We start from the raw sequence: 16,876 nt of genomic DNA on the forward strand, positions 1-16,876 counted from the left end.
TTTTATTTATTTATTTATTTATTTATTTATTTATTTATTTATTTATTTATTTATTATGTATACAATATTCTGTCTGTGTGTATGTCTGCAGGCCAGAAGAGGGCACCAGACATCATTACAGATGGTTGTCAGCCACCATGTGGTTGCCGGGAATTGAACTCAGGACCTTTGGAAGAGCAGGCAATGCTCTTAACCACTGAGCCATCTCTCCAGCCCTTGGTACTGTTTTTTAACACAGCATATTCATCTTGCTTCTCCTTGCATCCCTCGGAGACTCCTCTGACTCCACCCTTCTTCCTCCCAGCAGTTTCAGTTTGTCCTATCTATAATTCTTACCTAGCTACTGGCCAAGCAAATTTTTTTTCCCCCAAGACAAGGTTTCTCTGTGTAATAGCTCTGGCTCTCCTGTTTGGACTGCTATAATAAAGTTCCTCAGACTGGATAATTTATAAGAATGATAACAACAGAATTTTATCCCTCACGGTCCCGGATGCTGAGAACTCCAAGATGAAGGCACCAGCAGGTTGTCTAGTGAGGGCTTCCTGCTCAAAGAAAGCATCGCCTTGCTTTATCTTCACGTGAAGAAAGGGGAAGGGGCTCCCTCAAACCCGATTGAAGTCACAGATCCTTCCAAGGGTTCCCCAGTCAGCTTCTTAAGAGTCCCGTTTCTTATTAGCACATGGGGATGAAGCGGTGGCGTGAGTTTGGAGAGACGCGAACACTCAGAGCATTGCCTCGCATGCTGGATACAGCTGTTATTTCGAGTTTTGTATCCCTAGAAATATTTTAGACGTTTGTTCAGAATACCTGTAAGTTATCCGTAATTAGTACGATCCTTTTAGGTATTGCTTTGAAGAATTATTAAGTGGGATTGGATCAGAGCCCAGCTTGGGCTCATTATTTTCAGTATGTGAGACAAGGCCTTGCTGTGGACTCTACTCAATGGTCCTGTGGTTTCTGGTTTGCATGGCAGGGGTTAGACTGTGATTCCACGCCAGGCGGAACACCTCTTTAACCCTGTCTGCTGGTTCTTTAGCTAGGCCAGGTACCTTCCTGCCTCACACGTGCTGATAGGCTCTTGTCCAGGTCCCTGTGAGGCCCCTGGAGTCAACTCTCTGTGCCGCCCTCTTCGCTGGCACTCTGTGTGGTAGCCTCTAGTCACCCGAGTCTCACTGCATTCAGGTTTCCTCCTCCCTTTTAGAGTGTCTGCACCAAAGCAAAACTGCAAACAAGGCAGAGAGCAGCAGACTGGAACACAAAGACTGCAGCTCGTGGAGCCAGAGAAACACCCTCCAACTACTGTGGTGCACATTGGGCAATGATAGTGTTTGGCATTTACAACCTTGGCACTTGGATTTGGTGGCGAGTCAGACAATCATGTAGTTGGCTTGCATGGGAAATGCGGTTGGGTGGAGGAGCCCCGTAAGACACCCTGAAGACATAGAGGAATGGGTGTCAGCCTGACAGAATGACTGTCCCAGAAAGAGATGACCTGAGGCTGCGAGGACAGCCGAGCGAGGAAGGTGTTAATTCTGGTTCCCAGGATCCGTGTAAGAAGTCAGGCATGTTGTCTCCATCTGTAATGCTTGTGCTCAGGGTGGAGAAAGCAGACAGGTGAACTGTGGGCTTATTGGCCAGCTAGTCTACTGCAACAGCTAGGTAGAGTTTCAGTGTGAAGTTCTATCTTGAGAACTAAAGTGGGAGGCTGGAGAGACAATGGCTCAGTGGTTAAGAAAATGCAATGGCTACTTTTCCAGTTCAGATCCAGCAATTATGTTGGGTGACTGTAACTCCAGTCTCATGGGTTCTGATGCTCTCTTCTGGCCCCCATGGGTACTCTCCCATGTGCGACAGACACATAGACATACAGACTTATACACAAACAAAATAATAAGTCTTAAACAAAGTGTAGAGAGAGATAGAAAATGCTTGATGTTGACTCTGCCACTATGGATGCACATACACAGCACACACATAGCACACACACAGCACACACATAGCACACACACAGCACACACATAGCACATACATAGCACACACACAGCACACACATAGCACATACACAGCACATACACAGCACACACACAGCACATACATAGCACATACGCACCAAAGAGATCAAAGGGGAGGGGAGGGAGGAACAGATACAGAGGGACAGAGACACACACAGAGGGACAGAGATAGATACAGAGAGACAGAGACACAGAAACAGAGATGCAAAAACAGAGCAACAGAGACACAGAAGCATAGAGACAGAGAGATACACACAGAGGGACAGAGACACAGAAACAGAGAGACAGAGATACACACAGAGGGACAGAGACACAGAAGCAGAGAGACAGAGAGATACACACAGAGGGACAGAGACACAGAAACAGAGTGACAGAGAGAGATACATACAGAGGGACAGAGACAGGCACAGAGGGACAGAGACAAATACAGAGGGACACACACAGAGACACACCCGCAGAGACAGACAGACAGAGATGGAGACAGAGAGAGGAAGAAGAGGAGGAAGGTCAGAGGAAGAGTTGGAGGGACGATTTAAGGTTTCTTCCAAGCATCTCTTAAAATAAATCCCATTCAGTTTCGCCTGTAGTCCCAAACCAAGCTCATTCAGACATCCTGGCTCCAGAGGGCGTGTCCCTTAGTTCTGAGATTGCTTGTTCTCTGGACAGAAGGGGAAAGTGGAAGGGTTTTTTTTTTTAATGTGAAGGGGACCAAGCGGACAGCAAATGCAAGCGCTTTTTATGCTCTAAGAGCCCTATGAATAATATGATTTGCTTTTTTTATTACCCTTGGCTGGCTTCTTTTTATCATCAGATCATAACTACTGTTGCTACTAGTGACAACTGCAACTTCCTATCTTGCCTGGGCCAGTCTTGGTCCAGAGGTGACTCAAGGTCAGTCCTTTGGTCTGTGGGTCCTAAGCTGTTGCTGGCGGTGTGGTCTTTCTTCAGGAGATAAAAGGGGCCCCTGAGCATTGTTGTGTGTTGAGTGACTTTCATTTATGACTTTGAAAGAGGTTGTCTGAAGGCTTGAAAGTTTCCCAAGCTGGAGATTTTAATATTCAGAGATGCAGCCTGCTTCTTGCAGCCAAAGCCTTTTGTGGCCGATAAAATTCCTTTAAAAGCTCTAGACGTTGGCGGAAAAAGATTCCTGTTTTTAAAATTGCTCTTGGAATTATGAATTATTGTTAGGAAAAGGTTGATGTGGTGGATAATGGGAGTATAATTTCCATTCCCCAACCTGCCCTGTTCCCAGGGGCTCCCACCTTGTGCTTCCAGCAGTTACGGGATCCTTGTATCATTTTTCTGAGCTAGGTCAGGCATACCCAACTCTTTTTATCCATCACATCCTGTGATGTATCTTTAAAGGTGATATAAGCATCACTGGCCTAAAGCTTGTTGACTAGACTATGCTGACTGGCCAGCACACCTTACACATTACTGTGTTCCGCTTCTCCAGTGCAGGGATTGTAAGCATGTTCTACCATGCCTAGACTTTTTTTTTTTTTCTTTTAAATTCTGGGTTCTGGGAATCAAACTCAGGTCCTTGTGCATGGGAGGCAAGTACCATATAGATTGAGCTATCTCTGTAGGCCCCTCTTTTTAGGGACAGTCACAACATAGCTCCAGCTTCCTTCAAACTTGTGACTGCTCTGTCTCGGCCTCTTGAGTGCAGGAACGGCAGCATACTGTGAACCACAGCCTCATCTTTGGGAATCGGTGCGGCTGCAGCTGCTTATTTAGGGACTAGGGGTACATGCAGGCCTCTCATTGGCTCAGGTTCCTCAGCAGATACTTCAGGCTCCCTGATTGGCCTGGCGTACTGAGGACACTGGGCATGCTCGAGTGAGTGATTTTTGGCTAAGACCTTAAATGGAGTTGTTTACTCTAGCCCTGCAGGAGCCAGGCGCCATCTTGTAAAGGCGGCTGCACGTATTAGCCCCCTGCAAATAGGCGTGCCTGTTTTTCCTTGGTCCTTCACTGCAGTGTTGAGTCAGTGGGGAGCTGAGTGGGGTTTGGGGTTTCTTTTCTCCATGCTTATCCTCAGTTTCAGTTTGCTGAGATTGCTGGAGCCAAGCACCACAAAGTAAGGGGCTTAATCAGCAGAAACGTTGTTTTCTCCTGACTCTGGAAGATGGAGGTCCTGAACCAAGGCATCGGCTGGGTTGTTCCCTCCTGAAGTTGAAGCAGTTTCTCCTGGCCTCCCTTCCTGGTCATCTCACCTCTCTTCGCCTTACTTTCTCCCTCTGTGTGTATGTCCCTGTGACTGGATTTCCCATTTTTGTGAGGACACAAGTCATAATGAATTAAGCCCCCCATGACCACCGCCATAAAGACGTTCACTAATAGGTCCTAGCGGGAGGGATGTGGCTGAGCCCCCAGAATATCTGTTTCTGGAGTGGGGAATTAGTCTATTGCATGCTCAGCGTAGCTTCGTGTTCAAGTTCCTCCAGCTCCCCGTTAGTTTCCCCCACTCCCCTCTGTGATGATTAATCTTCACGGTTAGTTTGGCTGGACTTGAACGACTTCGGAGAGAACTCTGGCCATGTGTGTGATGTTTAACTGAGGTGAGACTCACCGTGACTGTGGGGAGCACCACCTCATGGCTGGGGTCCTAGGCTGAGGGAAAAGGAGAAAGCCAACTAATAAGCCTTCATCTTTCTGATTCCTGACCATGGGCACAACATGACCAACCACCCTTGCCCTTGCCACCATGTCTTCTTTGCCAGGGCGGAGTGTCTCCTCTTGAACTGTGCCCACCTCTCCTGTCTTAAAATGCATTAGTCAAGTAATTTGTCACAGCAACAAGTAGCTTTCCCCCGTGACCTGTGCATGGTAAGGTCTAGGACTTCCTCACAGACATCAGGCTGCGGTGGCCGCACTAGCAACTCTGCGGGAAGTCTTATAGTGAAATGGTGTGATTTGTTTTTAAAGTTCCATACCCATAATTGAACAGACTGTTCTTACCGCACCTTACTCAATAGTTCTGTCCCTCTGTATTCGTGCCATTTATAAAGCCGAGTTTCTGCTTTCACAGGTGCCGAACGTAATGACACAAAAGTAATTTTCAGACAAAACCAGAACCATCTCATTGAATATTCTACTTCGTTGAAATTCTCTTTCGCATTAAGTAATTTGGAGTGAATGTTCCAGAAAGCTCTTCATGGTGGCAATTCTCAAGAGCAATTTTGGATCTAGTGGAATATTTATAAGTGATGTGAAAATGGGAAAAATCCAAATTATAGTTTAAAGTAGAGGTCATAAATAGGAAGCCGGATCACAAGGCTGGAGGCTATTTAGGTAAAAATTCTCCAACCGCAGGCAGCATACACAGGAAAATTAATAGCACTAAAAAAAACATGCCTTAAACTCTTTGATGATCCGGTGACTGATTTAGTTGAAATGTGACGTCATCCTGGTGGTGACAGAGAAGAGTGGCTAGCTACCAAGTGCTAGATTTAGAAATTTTGGGTTCTATCATTTCTTCAAGGATATGAGCAAGAACCAATGTGACGCCATGTTTTTTTTTCTTTTTTTTTCTAGTGTTGTAGACTGCTGCACAGGATGGGGACATGGAGGAGTGGGGAAGGGCACGGTGTGTCGGGAAGGTAGGTGAGTACATCTTCCTTTCCTATGATGCATGAAAGTTTTAGGAGGATGCCTTAATTTCTTTTCCCATTGCTGTGACAAAACACACCCGAAAGCAGCCCAGGGGAGAAGGGCCCACCCTATAAATCCCAAGGCATAGCCTGTACGGCAGGGAAGCAGAGGCAGCAGAAATTCGGAACGGCTGCCGGTCATCCCTCCTCAACACTCAGGATATAGGGTGGCCTGAATCCATTCTGCTGTTCAGTTTTCTTCATTTTATGCAGCCCAGGATCCTGTGCCCAGGGAACAGTGCCACCCACAGTGGGCAGATCTTTCCCCTCAATTAGTACAATTAAGATAACTCCCCGTGGGCCTGCCTAGCGGGATAGCTCCCAGAATCTCGATTCTGTGAAGGTGACTTTCAACACTAAGTACCACAGAGACCTACCTCTGATTGCCTAAATCCCCGCTGGAGAAAGAGATTAATCATTTCCAGGTAATTAATAGGAGCACTGAACCCTTTGTTCACGTGTATACATGTCATTAACAGAGCAAAGTAGCAGCTGGAGGCAGGTGGTTTTTTCCCTAATTTCTCTGAAGGATTCCTTGGGTATGAATAATTTTCAGAATTTCAAGCTTCACCGTTACTCAAAGGGAAGGGAATTTTCACACTTAGGCTCTGTCACCTCGGGTGTTATTTAGGTGTCTTACTAGAGTGCCCAAGCGATGTCTTCTACAGATTGTATGAATCTATCCATTCTTTAGGATATTTCAATCCCTTTTATTTTATTTATTTTTATATGAGTATATTTGTATGTCTTAGTGTGCATACGGGCCCGTACAAACACAGCTGTCTGTGGAGGACATTGGACCACTTGGGTCTGGAATGGCAGGTGCTTGTGAGCCTCCAGATGTGGTTGCTGGGGACTGAACTCAGGCCCCCTGTAAGAACAGTTATGCTCTTAGCCGATAAGCCAGCAGTCTCAGCCTGTCAAATGATTCTTCCACAGGGGTCACTAAGGCCATTGGGAAACACAGATATTTACATTACAACTTATAGCAGTAGCAAGATTATAGTTATGAAGTAACAATGAAAATCTTTTTATGATTGGGGTTTCCACAATTCGAGGACCTGTATTGAAGGGTTGCAGCACTGGGAAGGGCGAGAACCGCTGCTCTGAGCCGTCACTCCAGCTCTGCAACTTCAATTATTCAACTGCCTCCTTCAGCATTTAGATTGTCCTCTGCTGTGTCTCCCTTATATTTCCCACAAACACTGTGGTGAGGACGGTGAGCCATCTTTGTTCCTTTACCTTTTCCCGTCTCAGACTCATGCCCCTGGTAATGAGGGCATCCTTTGGGAACAAGTGTGTTATCCAATACTTTGGGCCCTCTTTTCTTTATGTTTCTGTGGGTCTCCAGGTCTGGTTTGATTGAAAAAAAAAATTGTGAACACTTCAATCAGTTTGCTTGTTAACACTTCACCTATAGATAGTAAGACTGTTCGTAGAACATTATTTCTATAGATTACAATTTGAGACTACAGGCTCACATACTATATGTAATGTCCAGATAGGCTCTTTATGAACTTGTAGCCTAACTTATAAAAAAAATTGTTCTGGATGAGGTGGTCTCCATGGCCAAGTGAAATCTAAACTTTCTGTGGTCAATGATAAAATGCATGTGTTCTTCAACAGCGCCGTGATGACTATACTTGGTCATAAGTGGGTCGCTGTTCATAAGGATCTGTTAAATGACCTAAAATACCCTCTGCAGCTTATCCTTCTGCTGTTCCTTGATAAATATCCTGACTTCCCCTCGTGTGGTCCATGCTGTTGTAGACAATACATGAACATTCAGCCTACTGAGATCCTCCCCAATGTTTTTTTTTTTTAAATTTTAGATAAGATCTTATAGCCAAGGGTGACTTTGAACTTCTGATCCTCCTATCTCTGCCTTTTGAGTGTTGGGATCACTGAATAATTCTAGTTTATGTGGTGCTGGAGATGAAATCTAGGGCTTCACACAAGCCTGCCAGGTGAACTACAACCCCAACTACTGACCTTTTAATTCAACTTCATCTCTAAAACTTTTATTTATCTATTTTGTGAGGCTCTGACAGAATATTACAAACTGGGAAATTTATAAAAACAAATTTAATTCTTACAGCCCAGATGGTGGAGAGTCCAAGTGTGAGGGCCCACACAGTTGTGAGCCTATTCTACCTCGACTGGAGGTCAGAGAGTTTGAGCTTAGTTTCGCTCTCTCAGAGTTGTTAACAACAGGTGTGGCTACAAACGAGAGATTCTGACCTAGGGTGTGGTTAATTAGTATTTTGAGTATAGAGGTGGATCCATTCCACTTCAATCAAAGGCCGGAGAATTAAGTTTATTCTTTCCATCATGTTAATAAAGTCTGCTGCATCCTCCATTTTTGGAGTGAAGTATATAAGTGTGTGGAAAATAAACGAGGCAGATTCAGTATCCACGGAATGTCCTCCTGATGCTGCTCTGTGGTTCTGTCTCTTATTTCTTTTATATCTCTCTTCCTTTTGCTTAGTAATTCTAGTCCTCACACTCCTTTCCTGGAACGTACGAGTTTTGCTGTAGCTGGCCTTAGACATAGGACGTACAACAGATAAGGCACTGACATGTTGTCAGCGGTAAAGGAGAAACGTGAAGGACTCGCAGAATGAATCTTACACTACAAGTGTAGGGGTAAGAACCGAGCGCTCAATAATAGTAAATAATAGACAATAAAAGATAATAAGGAAGAAAGGTGGGGGAATGATCTATTGGGAGTAAAATTATATATAATTGTAAATATGGAAATAGAAAATAGCATTCAAGTGTCTGCACATTTGTTTGGGTGTATTTTGATAGCTAGAGGAGCTGGGGTGGGGCAGAAACAAGTGCACAGATTTTTTTAAAAATTGTTTTTATTGAACTCTACATTTTTCTCTGCTCTCCCCCCTTTCTCTCCCCTCCCCTTCGACCTTCTCCCATGCTCCCCATGCTCCCAATTTCCTCAGGAGTTCTTGTCTTTTTCTTCTTCCCATGTAGATTAGGGTCCTCTTTGTTGTCTAGGTTCTCTGGGATTGTGAATTGTAGGCTGGTTTTCCTTTGCTTTATGTCTAAAATCCACTTAAGAGTGAGTACATATTATATTTGTCTTTCTGGGTCTGGGTTACCTCATTCATTATGATGTTTTCTAGATCCATCCATTTGCCTGCAAATTTCAAGATGTCATTATTTTTTTTTCCACAGTGTAGTACTCCATTCTGTAAATGTACCACATCTTCTTTACCCATTGTTTGGTTGAGGTGCATTTAAGGTTGTTTCCAGGTTCTGGCTATGACAAACAATGCTGCTGTGAACATAGTTGAGCACATGTGCTCGTGGCACGATTGAGCATCCTTTGGGTATGTGTCCAAAAGTGGTATGTGTTGCTGGTCTTGAGGTAGGTTGTTTCCTAATTTTCTGAGAAATAGCTATACTGATATCCAAAGTGGTTGTACAAGTTTGCACTCCCACCAGCAATGGAGGAGTGTTCCCTTCATCCCACATTCTCTCCAGCATAAGCTGTCATTGGTGGTTTTGATCTTGGCCATTCTTACAGAGTAAGATGGAATCTCAGAGTTGTTTTGATGACTAAAAATGTTGAACGTTTCCTTAAGTGTCTTTTAGCCATTTTTTTTTTTTTTTTGGTTTTTCGAGACAGGGTTTCTCTGTGGTTTTGGAGCCTGTCCTGGAACTAGCTCTTGTAGACCAGGCTGGTCTCAACTCACAGAGATCCGCCTGCCTCTGCCTCCAGAGTGCTGGGATTAAAGGCGTGGGCCACCACCGCCTGGCCCCTTTTAGCCATTTTAGATTCCTCTGTTGAGAGTTCTCTGTTTAGGTCTGTACCCCATTTTAAAATTGGGATTATTTGTTCTTTTGATGACCGATTTTTGAGTTATTTGTATATTGTGGAGATCAGCCCTCTGTCCAATGTGGGGTTGGTGGAGATCTTTTCCCATTCTGTAGGTTGTCGTTTTGTCTTGTTGACAGTGTCCTTTGCTCTAGAGAATCTTCTCAGTTTCAAGACGTCCCATTTATTAACTGTTTCTCTCAGTGTCTGTGCTGCTGGGGTTATATTTAGGAAGAAGCCTCCTGTAATGCACATATTTTTATCGTTTGTAAATATGCTCCCTCCTCTCCTGATTACAAACAGCTCCAGGACTCAGAGAGATCAAGGGAGGTCAAGGGTATAGCCTTGCCTATGCCATGGCTATGGCCTTTAGAAAGGCAGGAGACAGTAAAGTTTGGAGAATTTGGCCTCCAATGGCTGGTGCCCAGAGCTGGTGGGCAGGAAATGGCTAGAGGCTGCATGGCCCATGATCTGAGGAGCCTATAGGGGTAGGAGTTTGCCAACCACCACTGGCGAGTTTTGTCGAAGTTGGTCTTGACATCCAAGATCAAGGCCTCGTCTCTGTTCCTACTACGGTTGCCTCAAATGTCTTATCTTGCAGAGGGGAGGAACAATGTCTATTAGACAGCAGAAAGGCAGAAGATCCAAGGCAGTGGAGGGGCTTAGGTCACCCTTTCATCACAGCAGCAGAGCCACCATTGAAGGAGAGTCCTCCTGGGTTAGTCCTCCCTCAGAGATCCTGCCTCTTTAAAGTATTTCAGTGGAAACGAAACTCCCATTTCTGTTTTAGAAAGGACGTGCAAACCAGAGAAAAATAATCTAAGAGCCTTTGGTAGCATTTTGTATTCCTCCCTCTGAGACAACTGAGTTTCCTAGTTCCTTTGTTTCTTCTTCCCCTAGCAGTGCTCACTAGGAGCCCCTACACGTGGCAGGGAATACAAACAGGCATTTGCGTCTTCCCTGAAGGATCCCACTGTCTTCTCTCGAAGACACATCACTCACTGTTACAGTTAGGAGTGTTTAGCATTTATTATCTTCCCTCACAGACCATAGGGATCTTGATACCATAACTCATACTTTAATCACCTATGGGTCCTTTCTCAACACCAAATACATCAATCATCTTAGAGTAGGTGCTAAAATAGTCAATAAATGGATGAAAACAGTAACTAATGCTGTACCACCCTTGAAGTGAAGGTTCCTAGGTTAGATGTGGGGTGAAGCTTACAAAAGAAAGATAGACAAGGTGAGGTTTTTAGTGTTAGGGTAACACTTCTGTCTTGTTCAGTTGTAGATTGCTACAAAGTACTTTAAAGTAATAGTCTAAGGTTATATTGTTTCCTAGATGCACACATAGCTTGGGGATGGGTCGCCAAGAGGGGTGCAGGACTTTGCAGGGTGACTACTTTAAAAGCAGCAAGGTCCCTTCAGACACCAGTACATATCTCCCAGGGTGGCATGCTATAATCCCAAAGTATCCATGCAGGTAAGGATAGGGCTTAGCTCCGGAAAGAGTTTAGATAAATGATCAATTTCTGGTTCTTCAGGAAACAATGCTAAATAGACTGGGAACAAAGCAGAACTAGAGACTACAGTGAGTACAATGCTTAAAACACAGCCAGGACTCGATAAATAGGCTATGGGGGAAAGAATGAAGAAAGAAAGCAATGAGGTAAGACAAAAACAAGTATCATGTGTCTGAATAAACAGAAGTTAGAGTTACAAAGCAAGACACAAAAGGGGTCCGCAGACGTGAGCCAGAACTGGAGACCAGGAAAGCAAATGAGATATTGTTCTTATAATTGCTATCTTATTAACAATACTATAACAACTTAATGTGTTTTTCTCCTTGCACAAGGCACCTCACATATATTAAAACATTTATTATTCAGAAGAGCACTTAATTATAGCTACCATTATTATTACTTTATGGATGAAGAAATCAGAGTTCAGTGGGAAAAGGTGCCAAAACTCACCAGCTAGCAAGTAGCAAATGTTGTCCTGCAGAGCAAGGCTGGCCCCAAACTATTCACGATAAGAGCCTCCCTGGAGGTTACAGAGGCAGTCCTGCCAGAGCAACATTCCCTTGATGTGTCTTTCTAAAGCAGCTGAGGTGGACTTTAAACACAGGTTCCACGGTTTCTTAGGTGTTTTTCTCATTTCCCGTCTCTAGACTTTTCTGAAGGGGTGTAGGGAGACAGCTGCTTCCCACAAGCCAGACCAGATGCGGGAAAGAATGGTCCTTAACCTTAACCAGGAGGAATGAGAACTGGTTGAACAATGAACCAGATTTCCGCCCTTCAAGGCAGACATTCCAGAGATGTTCTGTGGATTCTCAGAAGCCATCTCGGGCCCAGATTCCAGGCACCACACAAACCCATTTCCGTAACCCCTTGCTTTTTTACTCAGACCCGATCCACGCCTGCTTCCCTCCCCATTCCTCCCCGGTCCCTCCCCTCCTTTCATTTTTTTCTCTTGTGGTTTTGAGATCAGGGTCTTTGTATCTTGCTATGTGCCCCAGTTGGCTTGGAACTCATTGGCTACTGCAGGCCAGACCAACCTGGGAGTATTCTATCAGCCTCTGCAGCGCTGGGATTTCTGGCACCCTCCACCTGGCTCCTGCTTCCTGACATCACTGTCACTCAACGCCTTGCCGCAGGTTCTGATATGGGGGGGGGGGGTGTCTGACATCTAGTCACTGGGCAATCAGCAGTAAGTGTCGCATTCATAGCAAGAACTCACTCCCTAGGCCCTTAAAGTAACAAGTATCTGAACCCCTTAAGCTGTCAACATGGACATTGTAATAAAAGATACCCCTGCTCCGCTGCTTCACCAGAAATAGCTCATTTTATCTAAAAAAATATAAGGCAAACCTGGATAGAAATTTTAATATTAGTAGTGATGTCTATAAAAACCAAAACAACCATCCCCAAACCAAACCAAACCAAACAAACAAAAACCCCAAAACAACTGCCCCCCCCTCCAACAAAAAACCCTCAAGAACAAAAATAGACAATCAAACCAAAGCTCTTTGAGGTGGAGCCACTATGTAGCTCAGGCTGGCCTCGAACTTTTGGTCTTCCTGCCTCAGTCTTTTGAACTGAAAATTACAAGTGTGTAGCTGCTCTAAAGAAGCAAGCAAACAATTTTTTTTTTTGGGGGGGGTGCATGTTGGTTAAAGAAGTCAGGGATTTTCTCCTCTCCTTATTTTTCGATGTTCCTGTAATGGGTACCCATAGGGTTTTAACTTCTAGAAAATTCCGCTTCTTTGAGAAAAAAAAAAAAAACCTAAATGTTGGGAGAAAATAGAGGCAGCTCAATGCTTGCAACTTTCTTTTACCAGTGTGGTTTCAGAATTCCTGTTGGGTCATGAACGACGGAGGCCACGAGGGGGCAGCCTCACCCCGGGCTAGATCTCGATTTCTTTCTCCAGCCGCCGCGCTCGCTCAGCGACACTTGACAGTCTCAGTTCTCTTTATGAAGGACCCGCGCCTTCGCAGCTGCCCCCGGGGCCTTTAAGCTTATAGTAAGGACGCTCCAGCTCCAAACCCTCACGGGAGCTCCTAGCTGCTGCTTTTTTCAAACACTGGCGAGAACTACGGTGTCTGAGCAAGAGTGGACCCCCCCCACCCCCTCCAGTCCCAAGGACAGTTCTTCTGCAAAAGGTCTCCCCTTTGCTTGGGTGCTTCTATCCAATCCCCCTGTCTTTAAATGACAATAAGGGTGTAACTCAATTTGACGTGAACCTTCGGTTTGACTGTTCCTCCTTCACCTGACTAAAATGGTTATTCTTCATCCCTTAGCGTGGGGGTAAATTTGAACTTGGAATTCTCTTGCCTCAGTCTCCCAAGGTTTGATATTAAAAAATGTGTGTGTGTGTGTGTGTGTGTGTGTGTGTGTGTGTGAGAGAGAGAGAGAGAGAGAGAGAGAGAGAGAGAGAGAGAGAGAGAGAGAGATAGATTCCGTGGACTCTCAGAAGCCATCTCAGGCCTAGGGCCCATCTTGGGAGAGGGAGAGTCTTTTGAAGTGCATGCACCTTGTGATCTAAACACCCTTGGTTACATATTATTTACTAAAGTTTCTATCATCTACCAGTAGCACCATAGGACCTTCTGAGGTAGAGGCATCCAAAATATAGCGTTGGCCCTGCATTTTGATCATCTCTAAACAGCGGTGCCTGGTTCATTTTTTTTGTATTTATTAATTGATCTATCATCTCTCTTCCTCCACTAGAACAGGAGCTTTGTGAGTGGTAGGATCATGTCTGCTTTGGAGGCTTGATAACATCCTGCAGACTAATAAGGCTGAACAAAGAGATTTATCGACGAAATAAGCACGCAGGTGGAAATGCCACCCGTGACCCGTCCAGGGAGGGCTGCGTGTTTCTCTTTGACTTGAAATGAGTCACTTTGTGCCTTTGAGTGTGTTTCTTCGTTCAGATTTGTACTCTCCTAGGATGTGCTTATTCTAGTTCTTGGGTTGGTTTCTCACCTTGTGCCTGTGTGTTCTGTTAGAAACCTCAGAAGTTTTTGAGGCATTACGAGTGAAAAGCCTCTTGCTGTCTAAAAGTTTTAAAGACCCTTGAAACTGGCGGGGGACATTAAGATTTAATGTCTTTCCTCATTCCATCCACTCACTTTCATGTAATGAATCAAAACCCGGACTTTGTAAAGTTTTTGAAGTCCTCTGTGAAACTGGTCCTAGGTCGTGGGATGGACCGAGTCAGCCTTTCCAAGATGGCAGCTCCCCCGGCAGATGTGAAATAGGTCAGGCTGTGCCCTCTCTCACTAAGCCTTTGGCTAGTGCTAACCTGATTTGAAATCCTGGATCTGTTATTTCAGAAACAATTTAAACACAGCATATCTATCCTGTGTCCATGTTTTTTAGTTTTTTTTCCCTCTTAATCTAAACAGGACAACAATTATAGGCTCACACTCTTCAGGATGTCAAAGTGTTATTCATAACTAGCCAGGAAAGGCCACCAAATAAATACTTTGATGCCTGCTAAGCAGGACGATTAGCCAGTGTCCTGACTCTGTTCACCTGGATCCCAGGATGTGGGAGTATTTTTATTCCCGCTCATTTTCTTCACTGCGCTGCGATTCTGATGTGCTACCAAGCTTTCATTTCTTGCAAAGCCCTTTCATCCACCCTGTTGACTGTACTCTTAAGATTCCTTCCTCCCTCCTCCCCTACATTTGGGTCATCCTATACCAAAGGAGAAGGTTATCTGGCTGTTAAACCTTTGACTTGGCGTCTTTTGAAGAGTGCATTTTGCATTTTGTTATGTCAGGATTGTAATTAGATCTGTTAATTAAGGGAAGAATGAACTTTTCCCAAACTCTGAACCTCTCTGAATTTTTGATCACTTTGCTTAGGCTGCTGCTGACCTTTGCTTGGGGCTTTGCCACTTCTCATTAATTGGCAAATTTTAATGAGGTGAGTTTATGAATGTGCTGGCCTTGACAATAAATAAAGCTGGCTACCAGGTCTCACCTCCTCCAGTAGCTTCAAAGTGTCTAGCATTTCTTGACTAGTGACCATTAAATTTGGCACACGAACATCACATTTTACCATATGACTGAGCCAGAGCCTCCACTCCCAGGCCTTGGCCTGGATGGCTTAATTTACTATCTCGTTTTGGTCTCTTAATAACCTCATGGTACCTGCTTTATGAAAGGGTAAACTGAGGTACACGGAAAGGAGTAACTTGAATGTTAATATTAAGATAGTAACATGTAATTACTTTCTAATAATGGTGGTGAACAATAATGGTAATAGCCATTATGGAATTGAATTTTAATTATGTGCCGGGCAGTCTCCCAAGCTCTCCATGTGTGTTGTATCATTTAATACACAACATTACCCTATAAAGTAAATGCCAGCTTTATTCTAATATGCAATGAGGTGCTGGAAATAGAGAGGAGCAATCGTCCAATGTCACACAGGTAAGGAGTGATAGAGTCAGTGTTTAAACCTAGGGAAGACGTTTTTCTGCTGCTTGGATGGAAACGGCCCCAAAGCTATGTGCCTTGGTTGGTTGTTGTGCTAATTTGGAAGAGAAGCAACCTATAGGGGGTGGGGCCACGATGGAGTGTGCCTTTGAAGAGTGTATTAGAACCCCTGTTACTCCTCTTTCTCTCTCTGGTCACTATGAGACAAAGAGCTCTATTTTACCACGTTCTCCCCAACCCCATCAAGTCATCCTGTCTCACCATAGGCTCAGAAATAATGGAGCCAAGTGCCTGTAGCCCCAAACCCCTGAAGCTGAAGAAAAGAAAACCTCCCTGCTTTTAAAGGTTTTCTTTCTTTCCTTTTTCTTTATTTCACACAGTGATGAACACAGCCCTAGAAACAAGACTGTCGGTCTTCCTAAGGGGTTGGCGGGACTGAGTTCCAACCAAATCTGATTCATCCGTTCTTCTTACTTTGTCCATTTGCTTTATTGAGTTGGATCTAGACTGGGGTTGTTCCATGTGTGGGAATTGAATTACATTCTTCTAAATGAACTATTATGGATTTATAACAACATCTACGATATTCGTTGGGAATTCCAAACATTTAGAGCTCGCTGTGATACTGTGGTTCAGACCCCCCCCCCCCCCATATGTTCACGGATTCCTCTCTTCAAATACAAGCATTTCCATTGACTCTGGTCTTTACAGCTATCTTCACGTTGCGGGGCAGTCTTAGCCAACCCTCCTCAGTGCTCCTTTGAGTGCCCTCCAAGATCCCAGGACTTTTAGTTATTATAAACTGTAGTGCAGATGTGATTCTGCTCCTTGCTTACTATGGGTACCTCTTCTAACAGCGAATGACAATGGCCCTAAGAGTTACTAGCTCCTCAACAGTTTAGAACATGAACTGGCAACCCAAGTTGCTGGAAGCCGGAAACTTTTTTATTTCTTTTTTGGCTAAAGACATCCTTGATTGCTAATGAGGTTGAGCATGACCTTAGATGTCTTTTGGCCATTTGAACTTCTTCTTTTGAGAATTCTCTGTTCAGTTCAGTGCCCCATTTTTTAATTGGGTTAATTAGCATTTTAGAGTCTAGTTTCTTGAGTTCTCTATATATTTTGGAGATCAGACCTTTGTCTGTTACGGGGTTGGTGAAGATCTTCTCCCAGTCAGTAGGTTGCCTTTTTGTCTTAGTGACAGTGTCCTTTGCTTTACAGAAGCTTCTCAGCTTTAGTAGGTCCCATTTATTCAATGTTGTCCTTAGTGTCTGTGCTGCTGGGGTTATACTTAAGAAGCGATCTCCTGTGCCCATCTGTTGTAGGGTACTTCCCACTTTCTCTTCTATCAGGTTCAGTGTGTTCGGACTGATATTGAGGTCTTTGATCCATTTGGACTTGAGTTTTGTGCAAGGT

General features: G+C 44.3%; 1 pseudogene; it reads left to right on the plus strand.

Moving 5' to 3' along the window:
• LOC126503049 (uncharacterized) overlaps nt 1-13,025 on the plus strand; it is a 42,881-nt pseudogene extending 29,856 nt beyond the window's left edge.
• Nucleotides 13,026-16,876: the final 3,851 nt, after the last annotated feature.

The sequence above is a fragment of the Alexandromys fortis genome, unplaced genomic scaffold, assembly GCF_014885135.2.
Source record: "Alexandromys fortis isolate MF-2015 unplaced genomic scaffold, M_Fortis_MF-2015_v1.1 scaffold_1, whole genome shotgun sequence".
Taxonomy (NCBI): Eukaryota; Metazoa; Chordata; class Mammalia; order Rodentia; family Cricetidae; genus Alexandromys; species Alexandromys fortis.